Here is a 12,398-nt window from a genome sequence, read left to right on the forward strand (position 1 = left end):
TAATTAAGCTTATGTTTAATTTTTCGCCGGCACATGCATACTTTCAGGCGCAACTTAGCATATTTGAATGATTGATAGCTTGATCTTAAGTTTCTTTTGCCCAACAAATTTTGATTGTTGCAAATAATTTTTTATTTTGCATAAGAGCGCGGTTACTCACGAACGTGTACAAGGCGTAGCGTAGAAGAACGTAGAAACATATCAAGTTTGCTGTTGATAGAGAGAGAGAGAGAAGCAACGTCTACGTCACGGTCATGCGGTGCTGAGTTTTTGTCAACACGCAAAACCCATAAAATAGATCGTGTCAGCTAACATATCCTCCGTTTTTACGTCCATGGGTAACTGCGCTTTAAATCTGTGCCTGCTTATTTTTGAATTTTCGACGTAGAATGTGTCCAACGGTTCGGTATGGATAACGTGATCAACTATTTCATAGGTGAAAGAAGTACAGGAACTTAAAACCATAAATAGTATGAAAGTAATGAGAAAATGGTAAAAGCAGAATACACAAAAACGGTAAAAGTGTACCAATTCAACAAATCGATTTTATTAATTAAAAATCTATACCATATATTGTTATAAGACAAGGCGCTTATTCCAAGCGATCCACTAATCGTACAAAGGTAAATCATGTGTCAAATTAAAGTTTTGTACTTCAGGTCCCCAACTCTTTCCGATCTTGTGGACGATTGTCACATGGCCTGGGTGATAAATTCGTACAAATCCTTCAAGTCGCCGGGGACAAATGGAATCATACCTGCGCAGCTGCAAAGGGCTCTGGAGGTGTCCTACAATTGGTTGGCCCCTATTTATGCGAACTGCGTGAGGGCTGGGTACATTCCCAAGGCATAGGAATGCTGCGTTAATCCCAAAGGCCAGAAAAGGCTCTCATTCTTCCCCTAGGGATTTTGGGCCAATTATTCTGTCTCCGTTTTTGTTTTAACGACTGTCTTTCAAGATCTCAACATGCTTATTGCAATGAAAGGTCGGTTGATACCGCAATGCACAAATTGGTAAATCATAATATGGTGGCTGAAACCAACCTAATAAGACTTATCTACAGCTTACTTCGTGGCAGAACCGACGCGGTGGAGTAGGGTAGCGCCTGCACTCAGCGCAGTGTCAATAGCGGCACTCCAAAAGTTGGTGTTCTCGGTGTTCTCTCTCCTCTGCTCTGGATTGCGGTTGTAAACGGCATTCTAGAGGAACTGAAAAAGTGGTCTATCGGCTTTTGGTTAAGGGACGATTTCTAGACACACTTTTTGATCTGGCTCAAGGTTACCTGAACCAGATAACTAATCAACGGTGGTATCGCAATAAACCCCAGCAAGTCGGAACTTGTCGTGTTTACCAGCAAGTACAAGATACCCGTTGTGGCTCTTCCCTCGAGTGCGGGTGCTCGTCTGCGGATCTCAGACAGAGTCAAGTACTTAAGCATGATCCCGGATAGGAAGCTGTCGTGGAAGCCTAGCATTGAGGAAAGGGTAAGATAAGCGTCGGTTTTCTTGTACTGCTGTAGGGCAGCTATCGTTACAAGGTGAGGTCTCTCGCCCACAGTAATTCATAGTTCTAAATATGAAACGAGATTTAAGCCTTTCTTGTTTCACAGAGTCCTTGCTTGGTGGAACTCACTAGAAGAAGGCTACAATTATAAAACAACGGGAGCGTTTACAAAATGCTCGAAAGTCTCTACGATGAATTTGTTTAGGTTTCTTTCAATGCTTTCGTTCGAGAAGTATTGGTTTATATTCTCTAAGTATATTTATTTTATTACATTTTTTAGTGTTTTTGGGGGTCTCATAAAAAATAGTTAGTATTAAAAAATGGTTAAATAAATTTTTTTTTATTATTTCTTGAAGTCTTCCGGTTAGAAGCAGCGTTGGCCGATGTGTTCTCACATAAAATACATGGGAATCTCTTGGCGCTTTGAGCGACCTCTAACTATTTAATTGATAAAAAACAAGGGAATATATTCGATATAGAATAATCCTAGAGGGTGAGAACAATAAAATTCCGACTTTACTTGCGTTGTACCACCCTAATGTACATACGTACGCATTTGTTTGAAGTGGGTTCCCCATAATGACAACACAAGGTGCTGAACTGATCCTTTTTTGTTCCTACTCTTATCACAAACTCTCCCGTACTACACATAAGCATTCTCTTACAAAAGATATATATGTACATTAGGGTGGTACTTAAATGTAGGAAGCAAATTTTTATATCAGATTGCATAAGTTTTAACCCCTACGTCGATGCCACTATAGTAGAAGATATTACATATAAATTTTGCAACAAACTAGCTCTCCTTGTAGCTGACTATAGTGTCAAAAAATACAAAAAAAAAAGTAAATAAAGAAATTGTTGCAATGCGACTTGCTATATTTTGTGCTCCGTTAGACATTTTAGTCGCAGTCCATAAGAGAGAACTCTCTCACCTCTACTTTCTTCTCTTACACTTAAAACTGAACTAGAGTAAAAACTCTTTTTTTTTTAATAATCCAGCTCTCCAACCTCATAATGATCCAGTTTCTTAAGAGGCACTTGCTAACCTGGTCACACATAACGCCGTCACATAATTCAAGAATGCAACAAAAACAAAACACAACTGCATACTCACAAATATGTATTTATGTACATTAGGGCAGGCCATTTTGTTCAGCCACCTGCCAGAACTGAAGAATGCCCAATATATAAGGAGACCCGTAGTTTTTATTTCGAAATCAGCATTTAATGTTGCCAGAGCTTTGAATTACCTCTATATTGTACATATATTAAGAAAATACATTTTTTCGTAGAGAGCTATGAAATTGTTAAAAACAAATATCTTTTTTCGAATTATCATCATTTTATTTTTTTAATATGTTTTTTCCAAGTGGGAGTTTTTTTCCAGTGGGAAAATTCCAAAAAGGTAATTTTTCTGTTACATGTTTGACCACCCTAATAAACATACCAATACTTCGCTATTGTTCTTATTATTGTTGCTGAGCGAAATGCCTCAAAGCCATGAGTTCACATGAAATTTCTCGACCCAATCGCACAACATTGATCATCGAAGCTTCATCATTCGATTGTTATGTATGCGGCACATTCAGCGCGAAACAAAACATATATACATATGAATGAACATATATACATTAGGGTGGTCTAAACAAAGAAGTTAAAAATGTTTAGGTCTCACCCCCTCGGATTTTTCTAAATGAACAAAAAGCATACGCGTATTTTTTTGTTAGAAAAGGAATCATTATAACTGTATTTTATATGGGGAAAAGACTGTTTAGTCGAAATTGTATAAAATTCTTGAAAAACAATATTTTTCAATATTTTTTAATATTTCTTAACAAATAATACGGATATTCTTTTTTTCCATTTAGAAAAATCCTAGGGGCCAGAATGTAACATTTTAACCTTTTTCCCCTCACATGATTTTTTTTTTACCACCTTATTGTATGTACATGGTACCAAGAGGAACAATCTTCACACCAATGTTGCCAGATTCAAGGTTTTAACTGTACATTACAGTGTTTTAGACAAGCTTAGAGTTCTTTAAATTACCTCCAGTACAAATTACTGTTTTCTTCGAAATTTCTGCTTCGGAACGAATAACTTAAAATTACTTTTTCGTTTTTCCTTTTTTGCAAGTCTACATTAAAGATAGAAGTGGAAGAGTTTTCAGCTGTCTTTCGCAATCCAGTCGCCACAGCGAAGGTGGAAAGAGTTTTTTTTCAAATCAATTCGAATAAAACAATAAATAAACTAGAAATTTCCGCACCCTCTGCTACTTCACGAACTAAAGATTGCTTTAAAAATTATTCAGCTATCGAATCAAATGCTTCAAAAAATCAACACCGAAATTTACGATGAATAATAAAACTAAACTTTATTAAAAAAAAATTGTTATTTATATATTCCATTTTATAGAGTCCATTTTTTTAGTTAAGATTATTTAAACTGTTTATAGTACTTCCTTTTAAAAGAATCTCTTTTATTTATTCATATCTAATAAAATTAAAAAACTTTGTTTTTTTTAACTCTCTTTGTTTTTATGGTTACAGTTTTTTAGTCGAAAATACGACTTTTTTCCATAAATTCACAGTTTCTTCAAAAAAATAAATAAATAAAAATAAAAATCTGGTAACTGCTTCAAACACACATTTGCAAATTTACACAAACTACAAAAGAGAACTCCACAATACACAGTAAGTGGAGCCTATCATACTTTAAGTCACAGTCACCAAAGTGACTGTAGTGAAAAGGCAGTCAAGCAGCAATCGCACCAATAATAGCAACAACAACAAGAGCAAAGTGAGCACTTAAATGCTGCTGGTCAACATCGATCGTGAATGTGTTTTCGTTTGCTGGTTTCTTCATTCTTCCATTCGCTTGCTCATTTATAATTTTTTTGTTGTGTTCATTGCCGTAGCCGTAGCTTTCTGTCGCTATTACTACTATTTGTTGCTATTGTTATTGCCATTCCAATGTTGCAGCCCTGAGGGCTTCTCTCATTCGGCCAACTTACAGTAGTAGTTAGCCGCTTTGCTCCACTATTTGGTATGGTTGTTATGTTGCTTATGGATCGATCCTATGATGTGCATCTGTTGTTGTTGTTTTGTTGTCGATCGCTTGCGGTTAACCATCATTTGTGTCGCCATCGCTTAAACGAATTAAGTTAAACCAAGGCAACGAAGCGATCAGCGCTGATCGAGTGATAGAGTGACTAATTCGCTCAAGCGACCGAGCAGAATTGCTCTTTTAGCTACCACCAACACCATTGCGATCACAGCAATTACCGCTATCAGCAGCGTCACTACTTAGTTAGTTACCACAACTAACTCCCTTCCGCCTGACAAAACATTATCATTTTTTGCTTCATTCTAAGATACGATACGAGCGACGAACTTGTTTTCACAAAGCTACCCCACTCTCTGCGTTTGTTGTTTTTGTTAATGGTTGATAGCTGAAGGTGTTCGATACGACTCAGGTTGCAGCATTGCAGCGTTAAACATAGAACAATTTATCGTTAGCGAGTCATAAATGCCGTCGTAACAATAAAGCAGCACAGCAAACGAAAAAGTCAACTAAAACAGCAGCAGCCGAACTACAACACGAAAATCCATAAAAGACGACACAACTAATAAATAGTAAAAACTGAGACGCTATTACATACATACATACATCGTTATTCGGGCTTGGTTATTAGAACGATGCGTCGGCAACTTGCCACTCAGCAAAGAAATTCCACAGGAAATATTGCAGATTCTATGACTGCACTTTCGTCGAGCTGGCTGCGGGGTTGCGGTGTGCTACTTAACAATCCACTCCCAACTCCACACCTTTCCGTTCAGTCAATTCACTCAAGCCATACAAACCCCTTTTCCTGCCTTAATGGATCAGAAATAGTTGCTTGCTTTGCCTTTCGCTCTGAACGCTTCTCTTGTTGAAGTCATTTCATTCGCTGGTTATACCAGTTTTCACCTCAAACAACTTTTGAAGTGGTCAATAATTGCACGAAGAGAGGGAAAAATTATATGTGTGTGTGTGTGAGAGAGAGATCGAGAGCTCAAGTTACACAATAAAATGTAAGTATGGAATTATCAGATATGCAACACAAATTTTTAATGGATATAGGTTTTTGTTATCTTAGAAATATAGCATTTTCATTTGTAGGGGTTTAGCTGCGAGCGCACATATTACAGCGTTTGCATTACATATGCACATGTGTAGCGACATTGATGCTTAATAATGAGCACTCGTGGTGAATAGTATATGCAGTTGAGGGCTCTTAATCATAATAATTTCTCTTTCACTGTCCAAATATAAATTCGTACAAATCGTAACAACATTAAAAAGTGCCACACTAAACACATCAATATTGAAAAAAAAATATTTAAAAAAATTTTTTATAAAAAAATTAGTTGTTGAAAATATGCCATCTCAAAAAAAAATTTAAAAAATTCACAATGGTGGCTCTGGGTATTGCGCATTATTTTAGTATATTATTATGGGATGCATTCTACAATAATTTGAGTTATGATTTTTTCTTACACCGAATTCGACTTCGCGAAGTTGAGAAAAACTAGTACATTAGAAATTTAAAAATCTTTAACTTTTTTTAATTTTATTTTTTTATTTTTTTTTTGTTTAGTATGCAGTCTTGTAGTGAAGAATTTTTCAAGATAAAAATTTGTTTAATATTTTTTTCATAGAGAATTTTGATGTGCGATTTTTTTTATTTTTTCCTCGCCCCGTTCTCGAGATATTTGAAAAACTATTAAATTGATTTGTTAAAGTTTTTAAATAATGTATTAATATTTTTTGCAGAGCTTATTTATAAAAACTAATTTTATTATTTAAAAAAATCCGATTTTGGGGGTATTTACAATTGGGTCTAGCCCACATAATATTTTGCCTAACTATGCTGATACAAGTCTTAAAATATGCTAAATTTTATATATCTTATGGTAAAACAGTCCCGGTTTTTTTTTATGTGGAGCGTGATGCACCCTAATATATATAAATAGCACCGGGCAGAAGTGTTGCAGTTTCTATTGAGGGTAACAACCAAAGCTCTATTAATCGCAATATTCAAGCGTGACGAGACATTTTTTCATAGAACATTTCCAATCCTACACTTCTGCTATTACGGCTTCTGTTAACCCTTTTTTGGAAAATGGTAGTTACAGGGTAAAAATTCTCCAACGTCTTTCAGTGATGCTTGACAAATAGATAAGTAGCTTATAATGTAAATATTTTTTCAAAAGGGTTGCCACATTTTTCAAATTTTTAGTTTAGTAAAATATTTCAAAAACGTGGGTGTTAAGGGGAGGGGTTTCAAGCGATTAAATTCGAAAATATTTTTTAATTAAATAATTATGCCACCTTTTTAGAAACTCACAATCAATTCAATTAACAGGTTAAATAAATTATTTTTATATTTGCTTCAAACGAAATTGGTTTTAAGAAAGCTGTATCTACATATTTCGAAAACATTTTTGACGCTGGTGGCAACAAGCTTAGGAATTTGAATTCAATAAATTTTTGAGTGAGTGTGGAAGTGTGTTTGTTACTGCTTTTTTGAATAAAAAGATAGCTTATGACCCGCATTAACATATATAATTTCTTTAAGTGCTGCCAGCTGCTTAAAAATTGAAATTATTTTTATAAAAAATATAAGTTCAACGACATTTTACAATACGGCTGACAATCGAACAAGTTTAAAAAAGCTGACTGCCACCTATCTAATAGGCAAACATCGTTTTTCCTTAAGTTAAAAAAGTACTTTAACATAAATGTCAATCAAAAGAGGTTTAAGTTGGCTTTGTTTCGTACAAATTCTTACAGGGGTTAGCCACCGGTTTAAAACTCTAATTGAATTCAATCAATAAGTTAAACAACAAACTAACGTCAAGTTAAAAAAAATGATGTTTAAGAAGATTTTATTTCCGAAGTACTTTCGAAAGGGCTTGCCACCTGGTAAAAAGTCTAACTAAATTTAAACAGTTACAACCAAGTCGAAGTCGAAGCAGAATATGTACACCTGAACCCCTAAAAAACTAAAAAAGCGGTTGATTTTCAATAGTAACTGGCTTTCCTTTTGTTGTGTTATGCGCATAACCACTTCAAAGTTCGCTTCTTAAGTCTTTCGTTTGTTGTATCAAGATTGTATGCAGAGTACTACATACATATGTTGTTAGAAAGCCACACAAAAGAGTAAGTGCGCCTGGGCCACACTGGGGAAGTGAAACTTACGTAACATATCTATTTTGTCACATAACCAATATACATACACACATCTGCTTTTGCTTAAGGATATATTTTTTGTCTTTTCTATCTAGATCCCTACCCCTGTTTATTTATGTTATTCTGTTTTCATTTATCTTCATTTTTGTCTTTATACTCCATCGATGACAAAATCGATAGTAATATTCAACAAAATATCGATAACATAACCGATAAAAATATCGATAACAAATTCGATGAAAAATTCGATAAAAATTTCGACAGCAATATCGATAATACCATTGGTAGTAAAATCTATTAAAAAGTCGATAAGAATATCGATAACAAAATCGATAAATATCGATAACAAAATCGATAAATATCAGTAACAAAATCTATAAATATCGATAACAAAATCCATGAATATCGGCAGCAAAATCGATAACAAAATTGATAAATATCGATAACAAAATCAGTAGCAAAATCGATAAAAAAAAACCATTAACCATATTTTTTGCGATTAGGAAAAAGTTCTGATGTGACGGATCTAAAACAACTTCAGATCCGCGCTCAGTGCCGCCCTCCCAAAAAACACACAAAACACCTAGTTTGGTCAAAAGAACCTTTCGTCGATCTTTTTTTGTGGCCCTGTGTTAAGAGTACTTTTCTTTATAATATTTTTAGAACTATTTTTGTGTTCTCTTAGTCAACTTTACAGCTCAGCTGGTTTTTTCGTTTCAAAGGAGACAATATTTTCTTTCTCTTTACTTATAAACAGCTGTTAGCATAAATTCACCACAGACGATAATTCTATTTACTTTACACCTTTTTATGAAACAGACAAAAGGCAACAACAAACCAGTGATCGAAACAAACTCGTTCGAAACTCTACATAAATACAAGCATATATACACATGTAGATGCATGCATCCACTCACATACATATATATTCAATTTGTGGCCACAGCAGCGCCAGCTTATACTACTTCAAGACAGTTTCATTTTACCTGCGCTCCAGCGCTGAGTGGACTCTTTTGTGTTGCTGAGTGGACGTGTCTGGCGTGATAAAAACCGACGGAACAACCACGGACTAAAAAATTTATTTATATGCAACTTTATATTAGCAAAAATATATTTGATAGATATTTTGCTTTGTGTCGATTACGTGTACGTGAATTTATAGATGTATAAAAACCAAGAGTTTGTGCTTACTGTGAAGAAAAATTTCGTACTTCATCAAGGAAAACCAACAATAATACCAACAACAAGGTTATAAGCAAATGTATGAGCATAAGCACAAAATCAAATTTATAAATATGTAGTGTATTTATTATAAATAAGTGCATGAAAAAATGTTGCTACAGCTGGAAGAAAAAATTTTGAAAAAACAACAGCTAGCAGTAGAAAGGGGAAAAGGAATAATAGTATAAAACAAAACATGAAAGCATAAACTGCGATTGATATAGCAGCAAAGTGAATAAGTGAAACAACGTACGGCAATCGTACGAAGTCAACGAAGGTGCAGTGATCATGGTTTCTGAGTAAATTTTTAACGAATATTAGTTTTGGTGTAGTATGCGTGGAAGTGTGTAAATAAAAAGGTGTGCCTGAGGGGTCTGGTATCTTCGTGGATGTATTTGTGCTGCGACCGCTGCTGCGCGGAGAAAATATTTAAATGAGCACAAAATTGTTGTATCCGCACGCAACCAATTCGACAATAGCACAACAACCACTATGTAAAAACAAAAACATAATTGTATGTATTGTGCATTATCAACAAAATTTTATTAATTGCACCTTGTTGGATTTTTTTTTTTTGCAGAATTAGAGTGATTTAAAAATTATCCAAAAAAAAACAAAATCCCTTTCTATATGTAAAGTATTTAAAACCAAATATGAAAAAGTTTAAATTTTATAAAAGTGTTACCTTTGAAAAGTAGCGGTTCTAAGCATACTGCTGATCACTTGTATGCATGTATGTATGTATGTTGCTACAGTTATATGCAGTGCTCCAATAACAACGAGGCAATTAGTTGCGCATGCGTGAAGCACTTTTATAGCTTCCCATAAGCCAGATTAAATGCCAAGAACAAAAAAAGTGATCATGAAATAAAAGATACAAGTTTGTGTGGATACTCAATTTTTAAACTAAATACAGTGCACACATATGTATGTTATTAGAGACAAATTTCACTTCACTAAGTATAACGGAGTAGTTAACTGTAAATAATTGTCGAGCCAGAGATTTTGAATTTATATTTTTTTTTTTTAGTACAAAGTACAAATTTTTAATAAAATCGATTTAAGTACCTGTTCCTGTTAATGAATGTTACATAATAAAAAGTAATTTAACGCAATTATGGAAATTCCTCAAAACGGGGAAAAAATTAAAAAAAAGGAAATTTATAAGAAATTTTTTTTTTTTTTTTAGAAAAAAATAGGTATACCGCTTTACAGCCTATTAAATTTTAGTGCACGTTTCAAGAGGCCAAGAATACGAAATGATTTTTAATATTTTTTTTGCTGGCACTTCTAGGATATTTTTTTGCAATTTACGGTCTAAATTTCCTGCTTTTCCATATTCTTATGGGGAATAGTGGAAATCAATACGATCCTCACATTTTAGACATACAATGTGCTTGGCAGTTTTATGTAAAATACGACGGAAATTATTTTTCTGGAAACTCTTAACCCTCTAACTCCTCAATAGGTGGGCATTTTTTTTTTTTTTGATATAACGGGTTAAAATGTTTAACAAAAATATTTCCCATTCAATGTTACTATAAGTCGCTGAATAAATGAAAGCTCAAAATCCTTCTTAAACTCCAACAATAAGTCGAAACTGAAAGTGTGCTTAAGGGTTCACTTTGTACATATTCCGAATCGGTGCTAAAATCATCCAATAAACTGGAAACTCTATATGCATATATATTAAGGTATAAGTGATATGTAATATTTTCTAAAAAAGGCCCGTCTATTTATGAGTTAGTTGGGTTGACCCCGAAACTGAAACTTAGACCTTAAATTTCAAATCTCTGATAAACCTGCATACATTTTATTTGCTTCCCTCTGTGTACAAACACCTCATAAAAAAATCGCTCGTCAACTTACAAACCGCCGACACACGTTTATGGTTTTTTGCCCACTTTACCAGAAATCATTGCACGAACTTGGCTTTTTTGGAAAAAATTTGATTTTGTAAGTTTGGGCCGATTAATGCCGTCGAAAAGCTAGTATTTCGATCTTCCTCGTTGTCCTTTGCCCATGAATACAGAGCTATAGATCTTGCCCCCAACCCCTACTCACCTTTGTTCGACATCGTCCATATAAAAGTAAGAGGCAGATCATAAGTTTTTATATCACAATTTAGGTTCGTCAATAACTGCCACTAATTTTCAATTTCCTACCGAACCCTAACTCGTTTCCATTAGTGAGAGCTATCCTTCACTTGAACTGCCATTATTTATGGGGGTAACACTAGAATATAGGTAGACGAAGTACTTCAAAATTGTAACTGCCAATAGTGAAGTGTGTCCCAATATGCGAGGATCCTTTGGTTGTTGCCGGAAAAAAGCTCATCTTGCCTTTGTTCATCGCTGGCGCCTCCTTCTCTAAGCTGTAAAATGCTGCGCCAAAGTATTCCACATCAGATTGAATATATTGCAAGAAAGTAGTCGCATGAAAGCTCGTTTCGAACGAATAGTTTTTTAGGCCTCAAACAAAACTATTAATGCCTAATCGACTGATTCATGGAACTCTTCAGTGCTATACTTACACAGTTTCGCCGATAGGGACCCAAAATGGTACGAACATCTCCGCCCTGTCAGTTTTTTGCAGCCGTTTTTAACAGTTTCGGGGCCGATATATTTGTAATCCGCATTACTGCTGTTCGCAACTTGACTTGTTCGTCCCCATACATTCATCCGGATTTATGTCTTTGTTTCTCCATGAACCAGACCTGGTCTTTAAGATATTTCACTTGCGCTTCATTTCCTTATAGAATTTTCGCCAAGCATTCCTGCCTACCAGCACCTTCAGATTTTCGCATTCACATCTTTCTGTCTCTCTTTCCATCTTCACAAAAGGCGTCTCTCTTCTGCTCCTGGTATAGGTCAATTGTAGCTCGCATCGCAATTGAGCTTCCGCACACTAGAAAGCTCAGTCAACTTGAGCAGTCCACCACTTGAAAGCACACTCAACTGGGCAGTCGACCGAAAACAGGTTTCTGTTTTGTATACATGCACTGCCCTTGATTGTTTTAGTGCATGTAATAAACGCAACGAAACAGAAAATATTTTGTCTTCGCGGACTGAAATGGGCGAGGTAAAATCGCAAAAACCGGTTTTAGGCAGACTGACCAGTCCATTGTGCGGAGGCCCGTTGGATATAGGATGACTTGGTACCCTGTGGTGCATTTCTCTGCGGCGACGGCGCGGAGGTACCTGCTGTTTCTGTATGGTTTTTTTTTTCAAATAGAGATGGAAAGCATCGAAAGTCTTAACCCCGTCAGTTTGAAACTTTAACCCACTAACACCACCTCTTCTCGTCCGGTTTCCCCCCTGGTACTACCGTCAAGTATTTCTTCAGGAGGCGGTTTGAGCAAATTGCTCGAAGATGTCTAGGTCGACATTGTAAAGAGCGAAATACACCACACAAGCGGTTTGACAAACCAAGCGAAA

The 12,398-nt window shown here is 35.3% G+C and overlaps 1 protein-coding gene across 1 annotated transcript in view; it reads left to right on the forward strand.

The window, feature by feature from the left end:
• The first annotated feature begins 8,723 nt into the window (after positions 1 to 8,723).
• The window catches only part of LOC118741010 (F-box/LRR-repeat protein 7), a 140,868-nt gene continuing 137,193 nt past the window's right edge, over positions 8,724 to 12,398 (forward strand). Inside the window, exon 1 of the mRNA XM_036472798.1 lies at positions 8,724 to 9,001. The gene's annotated coding sequence lies outside the window, so the exon portion shown is untranslated. The remainder of the gene's footprint in view (positions 9,002 to 12,398) is intronic.

Source organism: Rhagoletis pomonella, unplaced genomic scaffold (assembly GCF_013731165.1).
Source record: "Rhagoletis pomonella isolate Grant_MI unplaced genomic scaffold, Rhpom_1.0 Rhpom_scaffold_00001, whole genome shotgun sequence".
Taxonomy (NCBI): Eukaryota; Metazoa; Arthropoda; class Insecta; order Diptera; family Tephritidae; genus Rhagoletis; species Rhagoletis pomonella.